Here is an 18,774-nt window from a genome sequence, read left to right on the forward strand (position 1 = left end):
TACTATTCCAAATCTTTTGGGCCGTCGTTTCTCTTGCATAATGACCTCCGACTATACTGCAATGTGCTTCACATAGAATGGCTTCTTTTTCGAATTGCCAAATCGCCCTCCTCCAAATTCCATCCGCTCCTTTATGATATAAGGTTTCCTTGGGCAAGCAGAAATTCCGACTCTGAACCACGAGTCGTTTCCGTTCATCAGGTGACATGCCCTCAGGTGGTAATCCGATACTAAGAAATATCGTGATTTCAATGATTCATCAATCAACGATTTCATCATCGACTTCCATCGTATTCTCAACTTCCACCCGAAATAGTTGTGCATCCGGAAAGTGATCCCGAACACCGATGCCTGGTTCTCCTAAATACAGTCGACTTAAATAGTCAGCTACGGCATGTTGCACCCCTAGTCGATGAACGATGTCAAATTCAAATTCCTATAATAGTAATGTAACATTGGCCTTGTAGCTTAAGACGTCAATCCAAATAATTGATGTTGCAAATGACAAGTTTACTAGCAGACCATCATTTTTCTATACTCTAGATTTTAGAATTTCAATAACCTAATCTTGTAATCAGTATGTAGGAATATTTCCAAGTGTCTATGTGAAAGATTATGTGCGGAAGCAATAGAAAAATGAACACTGAGAAAATACATAGGTTTAATGGAGAGCTTGAATATACACAGTACGCAAGGGAGATAGAGAGAGAACACACATAACTAAATTCAAATATAATACTCAATCTGTACATACACCGTGCTCAGTGAGCACCTTTTATACAAGCCCTAACAATCGGGCTGACACAAGTACTAACAGTACTTCACTACTCATAAATGAGCCTCGACACTTACTCCCAAAACTATTCCTTACGAGGAATATCTCTCTAAAGGCCTTTCGGTTTACGCACTGATACGGCCTCTCGTTACGCACCGGTTTGCGTATCCCTTTTACGCACCGGTCCGGCCTAACCGATCGGTCCCAACCGATCCGGTCCTCAGCTTGCTCAGCCGATCCGGCCGATGTTGAGCTTGTCTCTCAACACTCCCCCTCAAGCTCAACTTGACGCTCTTCCGGATCTTCTCGATCATCGCTCTGGTTCCTCCTGGCTCCACGCCTCACTCGCGCTCCTCAGCCTGTTCGACTCCATGCGCTTTGACCCTTCCGGTCGGCTTGTTTGCTCCCACGGCCCTTCAAAGCTCCCTTGTTGTCGCGGTGTTGGCGCTTCTCCTGCTGTCTTCTTTTCCGCTTGGCCCTCGGTTTATTTAGTGTATCCGAATCAAACATCTGAACCGACTCAGCTACCTACGATCAGTTTTCGCTCTCGTCCGAGTTGGCTGTCTCCAACTCGTCTTCGGTCTTCTTGCCCTTGACGGCGTCATCTCCCCCATGCTTGGTTTGCTTCGGCTCTTTCTTTCGGTTGCTCCCCTTATGTCCGCTTTTGGACTCTCCCACGGATCTGCCCTCGGCTCCTTCAGCCGATCCGAAGTCGAATTCGTCATCCGACTCGGTGTCGCGGTCTTCGTCTTCCGGAACTTCTCTCCCTCTTCCATGGTCATTCGGGATGTCTCTCCCCCTCAAGTTCGGCACGTCGAGGTGACACAACCCAAGCGTACCCGAGAATTGCCGCAACTTGTCCAGACCAAGAGGCTTGGTGAAGATGTCGGCAGTTTGCCGATCCGTCGAAACATATTGAAGTTCGACTTCACCAAAAAGGACACGCTCATGGACAAAATGGTAGTGCACGTCAATGTGCTTGGTCCGTGCGTGGAAAACGGGGTTCTTCGCGAGCTGGATGTTGCTGAGGTTGTCGCAGTAGATCGTCATCGGATCGGACACCTCCTCTTGCAAGTCCTTAAGTAGCCGTTGCAACCATATGGCTTCGCATGTCGCGATAGCCGCTCCTCGGTACTCAGCTTCGGTGCTCAACAATGCAACTGTCGGCTACTTCTTACTGCTCCACGCTATCGTGGCACTCCCAAGAGAGAATGTGTATCCAGACGTGGATCGGCGATCCGCGGCGTTGCCAGCCCAATCAGCATCGGTGTAGCCAACCAACTACGAGGTTGTACCGATCCGATATAGCAGTCCCCGATCGTTAGTGCCGCTTATGTACCGCAGTACGCGTTGTGCACACTGAAGGTGCTCCTCGGTAGATCGTGCCACAAACTGACTGATCACCCCAACCGGATAACTAAGATCGGGTCGGGTGATTGTCAAGTAGATAAGGCTTCCGAAAATTTGTCGGAACCTTGTCGGGTCGCATACCTTTCCGGAATTGGGGCGAAGCTTGACGGTTCCATCCAGAGGAGTCGAGACGGACTTACAGTCGGCCATCCCGAATTTGAAGAGCATACTCAGCACATAATAGTGTTGGCTTATCAATATGCCTTCAGGGGTACGGATCACTTCGATCCCGAGGAAGTAATGAAGATCCCCCAGATCCTTCATGTCGAACGATGCCGCAAGCTGGAGCTTCACGCGGTCGATTTCACCTAGGTTGGCGCCGGTCATGACCAAGTCATCAACATATAGTAAAATACTGACCGGTTAGGTGGAGGCGGATGACGATCCGGAAGACGAGGAGGAGTAAAGCATGGACCGGTTATCTCCAGCAAGAGCCCAATTTTGGCGCATACCGGTGGATGCGCGGTTAGGTGGGGGCGGATATCGTGAGGAAAACCGTCCCTAGGCGGAAACCGAGTTTAGCGTGTGTAAACTGGCCCTTACACGCGAGCACACTTTTCGTTGTATGGTAAGTAGGTAGGTACAAGTCGGCTGAGGTGAAATCCTAGGTAGCACACATTCAATAGGGAGAGAATCGAGGTGTATCTCTGTCCGAAAGGACAGATAATTAATGTGATGTAACGGATGATAACAGCCTCCCTCCTTGAGCTATAAAAGAGAGGGAGAGGAATGAAAAAGGTATCGTGCATTAGAGGGGACGAAGTGTTGCCGAACTAGGACCGAGCCCTTCTCCTTTGCCATTCTCCATAGCCATTTTATGCGCAGGTTTTGGGAGGCAGACTCTGCTCCGAGGAACGCCCATGTGCTTCCAGCAGAGTCCCCATCTCGCTCTTCTGTGTATGAGTGAACAGGCGTCGGTGTTCGCCTTGCCGGCCTATTAGTTGTAACCATCTTGATATATATATATATATATATACATACGTGTACATATACTCGGACTTCTAGTCGTCTCGTTTTGTTGTGTTGTTGAACTGTGATTCCTGTGTGCTCTCGTGTCTGTGCGTGTGCAAGTGCGTCTGTTGCCTTTCTGTTCTCCTCCTTCTCAGCTATTTCTCGGTCCAAGACCCCGGTGGTCCCGCCTCATTCTCCACGCATCCCGAACATCACCATGCCATTCTTAGACGACATCCCAATCAGGGGATGCCCAGTGGAGAAAAAGGACGACACAATCGGACCGGACGGATGTCGGAATTTCGTGGCAACTCACATCGATGACTGCGAGAAGGTGCTGCAGAGACTAGAAGGCGCGAGGCTCACCTTCTTTGGGGAAAAATCGGCCTTCGGGCAATCAGAGATCATGGTCGTCAGGCACCTATAGGGACAATACGGTCGGAAGCTGTCTCCGGCCAAGGTGGAAGCCATCTCCGCGATGAAGCATGACTGCAATTCGGTTACGGAGGTTCTCAGATTCTTGGGAGCATGCGCGTTCTACCATATCTGGATCCCACATTACGCCCACGTCGCGGAGCCACTGTATGGGTTGCTGAAGAAAGGGCGTAAATTCGAGTGGGGAGACGAGCATACAAAGTCAGTCCGAAAGATGAAGGAAGCACTTCCCACAGCACCGGCGCTCCGGAAGGCTGTGTACGGCAAAGACACTCCGATTTACGTAACCGTAGACACGAGTCCGACCGGGATCGGATGGGTGATCAACCAAGAGGATGATGTTGGCACAAGGTTCCCCATCCGGTTCGGCAAGAAGGTCCTCAGTGAGCGACAACGAGGATACGCCCAGTTCAAATGCAAACTCTGGGGTAACGTTTCGGCGGTAAAGGCCGATAAAGACTATCTGATCGGGACGGAAGTGATCATCGAGACGGACTGCCTCCTAATTCTCGGCATGGTTTCCGGATGCGCGATGCCGGACCTAGCAATGCTCCGGTGGATAGCGTACATTAAGTCCCTAAACCCGGAGATACGGCACATCTCCAGAAAGGATAACGCCATGGCCGACATGCTTTCGAGAGCGAGGTTCAACGACGAAGACGGGATTGTTTCAGATGACGAAGAAGTCGGCGAGGATTTTTTCGGGTCGGCTAACATGATGACGAGGAAAGGGGACACTCCGGCGCTGAACGAATTCAACGAGAGCAAGTATGACGAGGAGTGACTCCAGATCGGCGGGCTCCTGAAAACAATGACATCGGACGCGGTGTGGACGAAGGAAGAGACCAACCGGATCCGGAAGAAAGCGTACCGATTCTTCCTTCGAGGCGGGTACATATGGAAGCACCCGAAGAAGAGGGACGGCATCCCGCTCCGAGTGGTGGCGAAGAAGGAGGAACAGGAGGAGTTGTTGGAGGCCTACCACGAGAGTCCCTGGGCCGGACACCGTAGAACGTGGGCCACGTTCGAGAAGCTAAAGGGGAAGTACTGGTGGCCGGGACTGTACCGGGACGTGCATCGGTTCGTGACGACTTGTGAAAGCTGTCAGATGCACTCCATAGTCTGACACCGGGACCTACCCTCCGACCGTCCACTTCAAATGGATGGTGCATTTGGTGACGATGGCAATGGGGGTAGGACAAATGCGGTATCTAGTGCTGGCTCGAGAGGATCTGACGAACCAGGTTGAAGGCCGAGCGCTGCAGAACAAAATGACCGTGGTTGTGTGCCAGTTTTTGATTGAGGATGTGATATGTCGATACGGGAGTTTAGGAAAGATCGTGGCTGACCGCGGAGAGTTGGACGCGCAAGAGGTTGAAGAGTTGTTTGACCGACTAGGGGTCAAACTCTCACTCACCACAGCGTACAATCTGAAGGCTAACGGCAAGGTGGATCGCGGACACGGGCCAATCGTCAAAGTGCTAGTACGGGCGTGTGAAGGCCAAGTCAGGAACTGGCCGCGACTGCTACCTTATGCCTTGTGGGCGGACCGAACTACGCACAGTTCGGTAACCGGGTTCATGCCGGCAGAGCTTATGTACGGACAGAGGCTGATCATGCCAACAAAGCGAACCATCTCCTCATGGGCCACGGTGGACTGGAGAGATGAGATGAACCGGGAGGAGGTGTTAGCGGCACGGATTCGACAGCTCCAGCGAAGGCCGGAGGACGTGGAATGAGCCGCGGAGAAGCTTCGGTTGGCAAGGTTGAAGAACAAAGGGCGGTTTGACCGGACTCACCAACTGCGACCGAAGAAAATCGAGGAAGGCGACAGGGTCCTAGTGTATGACAGCAGCCTCAACAACCAGCACAAGGCAACGCGGAAGTTTGCAAGGAGGTGGTTCGGGCCTTACGTGGTGACAGGCGCCAACGACAACGGGACCTACCATCTCGCGGAGCTCGACGGTACAGGGATGGCAATACCGATAGCGGGGAAGAGGGTCAAAGCGTTTAAGAAACGACACGAGTGTGAGCCGAATCTGGAAAGCATGGACGGCAACGACGGGCGGTCCGAGGCGGATGACGATCCGGAAGACGAGGAGGAGTAAAGCATGAACCGGTTTTCTCCAGCAAGAGCCCAATTTTGGCGCATACCGGTGGATGTGCGATTAGGTGGGGGTAGATGTCGTGAGGAAAACCTTCGCTAGGCGGAAATCGAGTTTAGCGTGTATAAACCGGCCCTTACACGCGAGCACACTTTTCGTTGTATGGTAAGTAGGTAGGTACAAGTCGGCTGAGGTGAAATCCTAGGTAGCACGCATTCAATAGGGAGAGAATCGAGGTGTATCTCTGTCCGAAAGGACAGAGAATTAATGTGATGTAACGGATTATAACGGCCTCCCTCCTTGAGCTATAAAAGAGAGCGAGAGGAATGAAAAAGGTATCGCGCGTTAGAGGGGACGAAGTGCTGCCGGACTGGGACCGAGCCCTTCTCCTCTGCCATTCTCCATAGCCATTTTATGCGCAGGTTTTGGGAGGCAAACTCTGCTCCAAGGAACGCCCGTGTGCTTCCGGCAGACTCCCCATCTCGCTCTTCTCTGTGTGAGTGAACAGGCGTCGGTGTTCGCCTTGTCGGCCTGTTAGTTGTAACCGTCTTGATATATATTTATTTATTTATATACATACGTGTTCATATACTTGGATTTCTAGTCGTCTCGTTTTGCTGTGTTGTTGAACTGTGATTTCTGTGTGCTCCCGTGTCTGTGCGTGTGCAAGTGCGTATGTTCCCTTTCCGTTCTCCTCCTTCTCAGCTATTTCTCGGTCCAAGACCCCAATGGTCCTGCCCCGTTCTCCACGCACGCGCGTAACAACACGACACCGGACCGAGTCAACCTTTACGGATGAACAGGGAACAATCCGATTTTGACGTTGTAAAGCCCATCCGACGTAGTTGTTGCGTGATCTTCGCGTTCCAGGCACGCAGGGCTAGCTTCAGTCCGTAAAGGGACTTCTTCAATTGGCACATTGCCAATGTGTTCATTCCGGAGTGAAATCCGGGGGGTTGTTCCATGTACACATGTTCCTCAAGCTAACTTTGTAGGAACGCATTCTTTACATCCATCTGATGTAAGTGCCACCCCTTTGCCGCAGCTACCGCGAGCAAAACACGAACAGTCATCATCTTCGCGACCGGCGCAAACGTCTCATCGTAGTCGATGTCGTGTTTCTGCGCGTAGCCTTTTGCCACTAACCGGGCCTTGTATCGGTTGACCGAGCCGTCGGTGTTGTACTTGACTTTGTACACCCACCTACATCCGATCAGCTTCACACCTTTCGGTGCGTCAACCAGGTCCCAGGTCTCGTTTTCCGCCAATGCGTTTATCTCTTCCTCCATCGCGGCACGCCAATTCGCGTCCTTAGCCGCTTCTGTGTAGCTGTCCGGCTCACGCACTTCCGCTACATGGGTTCTTCTGGCGAGTAGATCGGCATAATTGGTCATTAGCCTATATCGAGGTCTTCTCGGCCGATGCGGACTTCGCTCTTGAAGACCCGTCACCGCTTCCCTCGGAGTCAAACTCGCATCGGTCTGACTCGTTCCTATCCGTGCCGGAATCCGACACCTTCTTCTTCCCTTTCTCTTTGCGTATAAGCCGTCTTCTCGGCTTCCTGCGCGGGGAATGCATGGTCAAACCGACTGTGTCGTCCATTCAGTCCACTTAACCAAAACGAAATCGGACTCTCTTCGCGGGTCCCGATTTCAGGATCATCCGGAGGCATCTCAGTCTCGCTGACCTCATCGTCAGAACTAGGATTGGAGGTGAGGTGCGGAGTCGGAGGCAAGTACCAGGACGCGGACTCGTCAAACACAACGTCGCGGCTCATGCACGCTTGTTTGGTGTGCGAGTTATAACACTTATAACCCTTCTGCTCGTCCGAGTAACCGACCAAGATACATTTCTCGGCCTTTGCGTCCAGCTTTCTCCATTTCTCCTTCGGCACATGGACATACGCAATGCTACCAAAAAATCGTAAGTGTCGCAAGTTCGGCTTCATTCCGAAATATAGCTCGTGCGCCGACACTTTGTCTTCGATCTAGTTCTGGATGTATACCGCGGTCCTTACCGCCTCGGCCTACTAGAACTTGGGCAAGCTCTTCTCCTCCAGCATTGCCCATGCCACTTCCACAACCGACCGATTTTTCCTCTCGGCCACGCCGTTTTGCTCGAGTGTGTATCTACAACTGAATTCGCGCCGAATTCCCATCTGTTATAGATAACCGTTGAATTGACCGGAAAAGTATTCTTTTCTGCCATCCGACTACAGGCACTTGATCTTTCTTTCTGTTTCCGTTTCCACGAACCCTTTGAGGTCCCGGAAACAATCGAAGACTTCTCTCTTCCTCTCAATGAGGCGCGTGTAGTCGTCGATGAAGGAGATGAAATATCGGCTCCCGCCAAGACTAACGTTTTGTGTCGGCCCCCACACATCGGAGTTTATCAGGTCGAGCTTGTTCCGGCTCTGGTTACGCTCGTTGGGGAAGGGAAATCGTTGTTGCTTCCCAAGTTGGCAAGCTTCACAAATTTGTGCCTTCCTGGCACTAAATTTGGGCAATCCGAACACCACCTGTTTCGATTGCAAGTCTTGAAGCCGTTGGAAGTTGACGTGGCCTATCCGCTTGTGCCATAAGTCGATGTCCGACTTGACTTTTTGTCCCTTTGCAAACATTGCGGTGCCATCGTCAATAGAGTCGAGGATGAACATCCTCCCATCTCTACGCCCTTGCGCAATAACACGGCCTTCTTCCTCAATGAAGCACCCGAGGTGTGTAAACCGGACCTCCATCCCTTGGTCGACAATCTGTCCGACCGACACCAAGTTCTTCGTGATTGTCGGAACGTGTAGCACATTCATGAGTTTCCCTTTCTGCCTAACATGGCTCAGTGGAACTTCTCCGACATTCGCGATCGGATGCGGAGTGTCGTCTCCGGTTGCATCGGTTTTTCTAGGTACGAGAACCACTCCTTATGGCTCGTCATGTGATTTGATGAGCCAGAGTCGACGTACCACACCTCCTCTGACTTTGGGGTGATTTTCTTCATCGAGTTTGCTTCGTGTCTCGTCACGAAGACTGACCCTTTTCCGGCTTCTGCGGATCCTTCTCAGCTATTTCTCGGTCCAAGACCCCGGTGGTCCTGCTTAGTTTTCCACGCACGCGCGTAACAACGCGACATATTTGGTGAACCCGACGTGAACAGGCGGCAGAGGAATAGAAAGATGAGGGGGTCGGATCTCGCGGAAGCCATGGCTTCGGTTGTGGATCGGATAGTGAGTACGCGCGAAGGCGCAGGCACCCTCGATAGGGCTATTGAAGCGGTCATCGGCACGATAGGCCGGTTCGGTGGGAAGGACGCCACAAGCTATTTGGAGGCCTACCGGGCCGAGATGGTAATGAGAGACACTCCGGAAGAAAGGCGATTGAACGGATTCCCTCAGGTAGCAATGTCGGGCATCCATGCGGAGGTGCTCGAGGTACGGGCTGAGAGCCGGACCTGGGAAGAGTTTGAAGGTCGGCTCCTCAAAAAATACGAGCTTGATGACGTGCCTCGGCTCTCGAAACGGGACTTCATGGAATGGGTAGAGACCCCCGAAAAGGGGAGAAACGTGTCAGTGCTCCTCCAGGAGTTTGAAGAACGCTTTGCGCGTTTTTCGGCACTCGACCGGATCGTACTAGACACAAGTCGCGTCCTGTTGTTCGTTAAGTCAGTGGATGCGAGGGACCGGTAGCAAGTGGGTCTCCTGCTGGAGACTCATGACGGGCTGACGGCCAACTGGGCCGTGGTGAAGAGAGTCTGTGGCCGTTTCGACAAACGGCGAGAGTGGGTCTATAAAGGATCAACAGGGGCAGGCTCTGTAGCAGCAAGGAAACTTGAGCCAACCCCGCCAGCACGAAGGGAAGAGACCCGAATTTGGCTAGAGTCGGGGTCGGCATCGAACAACATGGTCAGAGGCCCATCCGGAGGAGCGGCTCTGGAGGAGCTGACACAGATGGTGCGCGACCTGCAGATCGCACAGGCCCGGAGAGACAGCGGCGAACAACCTCGCGATTGGAGGCCGTCGGCTGGGCAGCGGTGCATGTGGTGTGATGCGATCGGTGACATTTGGAAGGATTGCGCAGATTTCGCCGACGCACTCAGGACCAACGTGGTGTACCTCTGGAACGGGCGGGTGCACACGACTGAGACCCGGAGAGCCCTAGAACTGAATACGGGGCGTGGCGGAATGAAGAAGTTGATGGAAGAGGCCACGGCACGGCATGTAGAAGCCATTAACTAATCAGTGTCGGCAGGAATTCGGGTCGGGGGTGATGAGACCTGGAAGGCGAAGGACTCCAGATTTTGGCCGCTAGTGCTAGAAGTCCTCTCCGAAGTTCGACTGAAGAAGGAAGAGACAGACCGCACGGAACAGCGGGTCCAGGAGGTCACCGAATGGGACGATCCGATCGAAATAGAAAACGGACTTCGTAGAGGCTGCTTGCCAGAACTACGAGGTTCTGGTGGAAGACAAACGGGGAGGAAAGGCCGGAGGGGTCGATCCCCCGCAAAGGTACGAGACCCGGTTTGGACCGAAACCGACCGGTGCCGGCAACCCAGGCGTGCCGGACAGAAAGAAGCAGGCGGGGTTCCGGTTGAGCACCGAAATCGAGAGAGCAACTGGCCTACAAAAGGTCCTTGAAGAGCGAATCCTCGTTAGTAAAGTGGAGTTGTCGTTGCGGGAGGTGCTGGGAATCGCCAAGAGGGAGTTCCACGACTCCATCATAGACTTGGTGAAGCCGAAGAAGCTCTCGACGGAGCCGGAACCGAAGAAGTCGGTGGAGGTGCGGACTACGCACTTAGAAGACACGGCCCTAGAAGACGAGTTGGCGGAAAGCCACTACGCAAAGCCGCATTGAGCCAGGGCAACTACGGAAACCCCTGTGCGGATCGGCGACGTTCCGGAACCGGTGGTGGCCTTGGTAGACCATGGATCCGAAATCAACCTGATGTCCATGAACTTCTACAAAAAGGGGAAATGGCCGATCAACACCAAACACGGCTGGAAAATACGGGCAGCGACGCGTGCTACGGAGGAGCTGCATGGTGTGTGCCCGAATATACGCGTTGTCGTGCCTTTCGGCTTCGGATCGTTGCATGAGTCGGGTGGGAAACCTCGTTTATTTATTGGTGATAAATATCTTGATATTCTTATTTTATTTATTTATATGTAATTAAATCGGTTATATTATTTTTACTTTTTCACGTAGTGTACGAAATACACTACGACAGCGTAAAGGTCGGTGACATCGAGATAGATCAACATTTCTTCGTGCAGGAAACATCCTTGCACCCGGTGATTCTCGGCGAACCATACATTACGGCAGCACGCATGGAGACGAAAGTGTTGGACAACGGTTCGGCATATGCGCGCGTCAAGAGCCTGGATGGTCGGCATTCCGTCCAATTCATGACCGTACGTCCGAACCATGAGAGGAATCGCGAGACCCTCGGCGGCGACAGCCGAGGGGATTTTTAGAGAGGGCTATCAAGGCGTGGGGCCGCGGTAGTCCGAACGTACCGGAAGAACCCCACACATGTACCATAGGTAGGAAATTTTGGTTCTCCGATAGCGGGAGAAGAAGAGGGCGGAGGAGCGACTTCGGGCATGCGGAGTCCTCAGCCCTGGAGAGGAAATCAACGGAGCCATGGAGGCGGTCTCTTTCAACGACACCTTGGGACAATTACGAGAGGTGGTCGGAGGAGGCCTTAAAGAGGACCGGACAATTCCGGTTAGTTCGATGGGAATGTACGAAGTCATCGCGGACTTCAGGGAAAGGATCGGGTCGGATCGGACGGCCGCATGGATACAAACTACAAGACTGTGGACCGGAAGGTGAGGCCAGTCGCGGCACCCTTGCCGGAGGGCAACGAGGAGCGGATAAAAGGGGTCGCGTCGGACCCAAGTTTACGGAATCCGGCTGGCATAGGACACCGGTTCACCGACATAACGCTACGGGAGCTCAAGGTCGGTGGGGGTGGCTTTCTACTGCCAGCGGAGGAGGACAGGTTTCGGAGAATGCTTGGAAGGCATGGGAAAGCCTTCACGTTCTCGCTGGAGGAGGTCGGGTGCGTGGACCCGACGATCGTCGAACCGATGGTGATCTTCACGATACTGCATGTACCGTGGAATCTCAAACCAATTCCGGTGCCGAGAGCTCACATCCCGAAGTTGATGGAGCTTCTGAAGCAAAAGGTGGAGATGGGCATCCTCGAACCATTGAGTGCCCCATATTCGAATCGGTGGTTTACGGTGCCGAAGAAGAACGGCACGCTGCACTTCATTCAGGACTTGCAACCGGTCAATAGGGTGACCATCCGTAATGCAGGAATCGGACCGACCATAGACGAGTTCGCGGAGACCTTCACTGGAAGGTCGATCCATTCGGTTGGTGACTTATACTCGGGGTACGACCAGTTCTAGCTAGCCGTGCAGAGCAGGGATATCACGACGATGCGAACTCCTCTCGGCCTAGTACGGATGTATCCCTACCACAAGGCGGGACGAATTCAGTGGTGTATATGGTGAACGCAATGAACAAAATGCGGAGGGACTGCATTCCGGACATCACCATGCCATTCTTAGATGACATCCCAATCAGGGGATGCCCGGTGGAGGAAAAGGACGACACAATCGGACCGGACGGATGTCGCAATTTCGTGGCGAATCACATCGATGACTGCGAGAAGGTGCTGCAGAGACAAGAAGGCGAGGAGGCTCACCTTCTTCGGGGAAAAATCGGCCTTCGGGCAATCAGAGATCATGGTTGTCGGGCACCTATGCGGACCATACGGTCGGAAACCGTCTCCGGCCAAGGTGGAAGCCATCTCCACGATGAAGCATGACTGCAATTCGGTTACGGAGGTTCGGAGATTCTTCGGAGCATGCGCGTTCTCCCATATCTGGATCCCGCATTACGCCCACGTTGCGGAGCCGCTGTATGGGTTGCTGAAGAAAGGGCGTAAATTCGAGTGGGGAGACGAGCATACGGAGTCAGTCCGAAAGATGAAGGAAGCACTTGCCACAGCACCGGCGCTCCGAAAGGCTGTCTACGGCAAAGACACTCCGATTTACGTAACCGTAGACACGAGTCCGACCAGGATCGGATGGGTGATCAACCAAGAGGATGACGTTGGCACAAGGTTCCCCATCCGGTTCGGCACGAAGGTCCTCACTGAGTGACAGAGAGGATACGCCCAGGTCAAACGCGAACTCTGGGTATTGTTTCGGCGGTAAAGGCCGATAAAGACTATCTGATCGGGACGAAAGTGATCATCGAGACGGACTACCTGCCAATTCTCGGCATGGTTTCCAGATGCGCGACGCCGGACCTAGCAATGCTCCGGTGGATAGCGTACATTAAGTCCCTGAACCCGGAGATACAGCACATCTCCGGAAAGGATGTTGAGAGACAAGCTCAACATCGGCCGGTTCGGCTGAAGAAGCCGAGGACCGGATCGGTTGGGACCGATCGGTTACGCCGAGTGCGTACACCGGGAGGTCGTTAGGAAAGATATTCCGTGAGGAATATATTTGGGAGTTAGTGTAGGAGCTCTTGATGAGCATTGAAGTACTATCAGTACTTCGGTCAGTCCTTCTAGGACTTGTATAAAAATGTTCACTGAGCACATCTTATGTACAGACTGAGTATTATTATTGAATATAGTTTTCTGCATTCTCTCTCTCTCTGTCTCTCCCGCGTATACCGTGTAAGCCCAAGCTCTCCATTGAACCTGAGTTTCCTTCCTCTATTCTGTCTTCATACCTGCTTCCACACACTACTTTCTACATGGTATCAGAGCGCGGGGTTGAGAACCTCTCTGCAGCCGACACAGCTTGACGAAGAAGAACAAGAAGAACGATGGATAGAGGCATGGCGAGCTCGCTTCCAACAGAGAAGCTCGACAGAACCAACTACGCGTCTTCATCCTACAAGATGCACCAGTACCTGCTCGGGCACGGCTACTAGAGTTATGTCGAAGGAGCTAATGACGCGGCACCCGAATCGACACACAGAGACTTCCCGTCGTGGGAGCAATCGGCGAGCAGGGTATTATACTGCTTCGCGTCGTGTGTGGGCGAACAGTTATTGAGCTATGTTCGGGATGGAAAGACGCCGAAGGGTGCGTGGGAAAATCTGAAGAAGATTTTCGCCGCGAGCACCATAGCCAGGAAGCTTCAGCTCCGACAGGAGTTGAGCAACCTACGACAACGCGATTTGTCGGTGGCGGACTATACCTCGAAGATCAAGGATATCTGCGACTCCCTCGCCTCCATAGAGGTGAACATCGAGGAGAGCGAGATGGTCCAGATCTGTCTCGGAGGTTTGGCGTCGAAGTTCGGAGCGTTCCGAACGGTTGTGTGTACCCGGGAGAATACGTCGTCATTTTTCGACTTACAGTCGATGCTCATGGTAGAGGAGAACCACGTGGGTGCATCTACAAGCACGCACGCCGACAGCAGAATGTTGTACACTGAGGGAGATACGCCCCGTGGACGTGGACGACGAGGTGAGTCGGGGCGCAATGAAGGCGGCCAACGAGATCAAGGAAGAAGGCACCGAAGTGATGCCGACAGCAACTCCGGACCCTTCGGAAACAGGGGGAGTCAAAGCGATGAGAACCGGCAAGGGAAGTCCATCGCGGAGTGCTAGTACTGTGGCAAGAAAGGCCACAGGGAAAGTGAGTGTTGGAAGAAGCGCGCTGATTCGGAGAGAACTGGTTCCGGGAACGGCTCCAGACATACCGACAAGGGAAATCGGCAGGGATCGCACTACGCCGAAGACTCAGGGAGAGCCGGAGAAGGGACTGCCTTCGTGACGAGACACGAAGCAAACTCAATGAAGCAGACCACCCCGAGATCGGACGAGGTGTGGTACGTAGACTCCGGCGCATCAAACCACATGAAGAGCCATAAGGAGTGTTTCTCGTACCTTGAAAAACCGATACAACCTGGAGTAGTCGCAACAGGAGACGACACTCCGCATCCACTCGCGAATGTCGGAGAAATTCCCCTTAGCCCTGTCGGGCAGAAAGGGAAACTCATGAACGTGTTGCACGTCCCGACAATCACAAAGAACTTGGTCTCGGTCGGACAGATCGTCGACCAAGGGATGGAGGTTCGGTTTACACACCTCGGGTGCTTCATTGAGGAAGAAGGCCGTGTGATTGCGCAAGGGCGCAGAGACGGGAGGATGTTCATCCTCGACTCCACTGACGGCGGCACCGCAATGTTCGCGAAGGGACAAAAGACCGAGTCGGACATCGACTTGTGGCACAAGCGGATAGACCACGTCAACCACCAACGGCTTCAAGATCTGCAATCAAAACAGGTAGTATTCGGATTGCCCAAATTTAGTGGCCGAAAGGCACAAATTTGTGAAGCCTGCCAGCTCGAGAAGCAACACCGACTTCCTTTCCCCAACGAGCGAAATTGGAGCCAGAATAAGCTCGACCTTATACACTCCGATGTATGGGGGCCGACACAAAACGTTAGTCTTGGCGGGAGCCGATATTTCGTCTCCTTCATCGACGACCACACGCGGCACACGTGGCTCTACCTCATTGAGAGGAAGAGCGAAGTCTTCGACTGTTTCCGGGACCTCAAAGGGTTCGTGAAACGGAAACGGGACGAAAGATCAAGTGTTTGTGGTCGGATGGCCGGAAAGAGTACTTTTCCGGTCAATTCAACGGTTATCTACAACAAATGGGAATTCGGCGCGAATTCAGTTGTAGATACACGCCAGAGCAGAACGGCGTGGCTGAGAGAAAGAATCGGTCAGTTGTGGAAGCGGCACGGACAATGCTGGAGGAGAAGAGCTTGCCCAAGTTCTACTGGGCCGAGGCGGTAAGGACCGCGGTATACATCCAAAACCGGATCGGAGACAAAGTGTCGGCGCACGAGCTATATTTCGAAACGAAGCCGAACTTGCGTCACTTGAGGGTGTTCGGTAGCATTGCGTATTTGCATGTATCGAAGGAGAAAAGGAGGAAGCTGGACGCAAAGGCCGAGAAAAGCATCTTGGTCAGTTACTCGGACGAGCAGAAGGGTTATAAGTGTTATAACCCTCGCACCAAACAAGCGCGTGTCAACCGCGACGTTGTGTTTTACGAGTCCGCGTCCTGGTACCTGCCCCCGACTACGAACCTCGACTTCAATCCGAGCTCTGACGATGAGGTCAGCGAGGCCGAGATGCCTCCGGATGAGCCCAAAATCAAGACCCGCGAAGAGAGTCCGATTTCGCTCCATTTAAGTGGACCAATTGGACGACTGAGTCGGTACGACCAGTCCGATGAAGAGCCAGCGAGTAGCCCAGGAGGCCGAGGAGACGGCTTATGCGCAAAGAGAAAGGGAAGAAGAAGGTGTCGGATTCCGGCACGGAAAGGAACGAGTCAGACCGACGCGAGTCCGACTCCGAGGGAACCGGTGATGGGTCTTTAAAGGTGAAGGCCGCGTCGACTAAGAAGGCCTCGACATCGGCTAATGTGAGATTACGCCGATCTACCCGCCAGAAGAATCATGTTTTGCAGTTCGGATACAACGAATACATGGTGCATCATTATGCGTACATGATCCGTGTAGCGGAAGTGCGTGAGCCGGAGAGCTACGCAGAAGCGGCAACGGACGCGAATTGGTGCGCCACGATGGAGGAAGAGATGCACGCATTGGCGGAGAACGAGACCTGGGACCTGGTTGACGCACCGTAGGGTGTGAAGCCGATCGGGTGTAGATGGGTGTATAAAGTCAAGTACAACACCGATGGCTCGGTCAACCGGTACAAGGCTCGGCTAGTGGCAAAGGGCTACGCGCAGAAACACGGCATTGACTACGATGAGACGTTTGCGCCGGTCGCGAAAATGACGACCGTCCGTGTTTTGCTCGCAGTAGCCGCAGCCAAGGGGTGGCACCTACATCAGATGGATGTAAAGAATGCGTTCCGGCAATGTGACCTTGAGGAACAGGTGTACATGGTACAGTCCCCCGGATTTCACTTTGGAACGAACTCCTCGGCAATATGCCGACTGAAGAAGTCCCTTTACTGACTGAAGCAAGCCCCGCGTGCCTGGAACGCGAAGATCACGCAACAACTGCGTCGGTTGGGCTTCGTCACGTCAAAATTGGACTCTTCCCTATTCATCCGGAAAGGTCGACTCGGACCGGTTAGTATTTTACTGTATGTTGATGACTTGGTCATCACCGGCGCCGACCTAGGTGAAATCGACCGCGTGAAGCTCCAGCTTGCGGCATCGTTCGACATGAAGGATCTGGGGGACCTTCATTACTTCCTCGAGATCGAAGTGATCCGTACCCCTGAAGGCATATTGATCAGCCAACGTCATTACGTGCTGAGTATGCTCTTCAAACTCGGGATGGCCGAATGTAAGCCCATCTCGACTCCTCTGGACAGAACCGTCAAGCTTCGTCCCGATACGGGAAAGGTATGCGACCTGACGAGGTTCCGACAAATTGTCGGTAGCCTCATATACTTGACCATCACCCGACCCGACCTCAGTTATCCGGTCGGAGTGATCAGTCAGTTCATGGCGCGACCTACCGAGGAGCACCTTCAGTGTGCGCAACGCGTACTTCGGTACGTAAGCGGCACTAAGGACCGCGGACTGCTATATCGGACCGGTGCAGCCGCGCAGTTAGTCGGCTACACCGATGCTGATTGGGCTGGCAACGCCGTCAATCGCTGATCCACGTCTGGATACGCGTTCTCCCTCGGGAGTGCCGCGATCGCGTGGTGCAGTAAGAAGCAGCCGGCAGTTGCTCTGTCAAGCACCGAAGCTGAGTACCGAGGAGCGGCTGTCGCGACATGCGAAGCCATATGGTTGAAGCGGCTACTTAAGGACCTGCAAGAGGAGGTGACCGATCCAACGATGATCTACTGCGACAACCTCAACAGCATCCAACTCGCGAAGAACCCCGTCTTCCACGCACAGACCAAGCACATTGAGGTGCACTACCATTTCGTCCGTGAGCGTGTCCTTTCCGGTGAAGTCGAACTTCAGTACGTTCCGACGGATCGGCAGGCTGCCGACATCTTCACCAAGCCTCTTGGTCTGGACAAGTTGCGGCAATTCTCAGGTGCACTCAGGTTGCGTCACCTTGACGTGCCGAACTTGAGGGGGAGAACAGTCCCGAACGACCAAGCAAGGCAGCAGGAAAGGAGCGGACACCGCGACACCGAGTCGGTTGACAAGTTCGACATCGGATCGGCTGAAGAAGCCGAGGGCGGACCCGCGGAAAAGTTCGGAAGCAGACAGAAGGGGAGCAACCGAAGGAGAGAGCCGAAGCCAACCACGCATGAGGAAGATGACACCATCGAAGGCGAGAAGACCGAAGACGAGTTGGAGACAGCCAACTCGGGCGAGAGCGAAAACCGATCGGAGGTAGCCAAGTCGGTTCAGATGTTTGATTCAGACACGTTGAATCAACCGAGGCCCAAGCGGAAGAAAAGGCAGTAGAAGAAGTGTCGACACCGCAATAGCAAAAGACCTGATAAGGGCCGCATAAGCAGACGAGCCGACCGGAAGGGTCGAAGCGCGCGGAGTCGAACAAGTCGAGGAGCGCGAGCGAGGCGTGAAGCCAGGAGGAACCGGAGTTGTGAGCCCGAGGATCCCGAAGAGCCTCGAGTTGAGCTTGAGGGGGAGTGTTGAGAGACAAGCTCAACATCGGCCGGTTCGGCTGAAGAAGCCGAGGACCGGATCGGTTGGGACCGATCGGTTAGGCCGAGTGCGTACACCGGGAGGTCGTTAGGAAAGATATTCAGTGAGGAATATATTTGGGAGTTAGTGTAGGAGCTCTTGATGAGCATTGAAGTACTATCAGTACTTCGGTTAGTCCTTCTAGGACTTGTATAAAAATGTTCACTGAGCACGTCTTATGTACAGACTGAGTATTATTATTGAATATAGTTTTCTGCATTCTCTCTCTCTCTGTCTCTCCCGCGTATACCGTGTAAGCCCAAGCTCTCCATTGAACCTGAGTTTCCTTCCTCTGTTCTGTCTTCATGCCTGCTTCCGCATGCTACTTTCTACAAAGGATAAAGCCATGGCCGACATGCTTTCGAGAGCGAGGTTCAACGACGAAGACGGCATTGTTTCGGA

Source organism: Azolla caroliniana, unplaced genomic scaffold (genome assembly GCF_043228905.1).
Source record: "Azolla caroliniana isolate FFs.n. ecotype wild unplaced genomic scaffold, voAzoCaro1.0.p SCAF_7, whole genome shotgun sequence".
Taxonomy (NCBI): domain Eukaryota; kingdom Viridiplantae; phylum Streptophyta; class Polypodiopsida; order Salviniales; family Salviniaceae; genus Azolla; species Azolla caroliniana.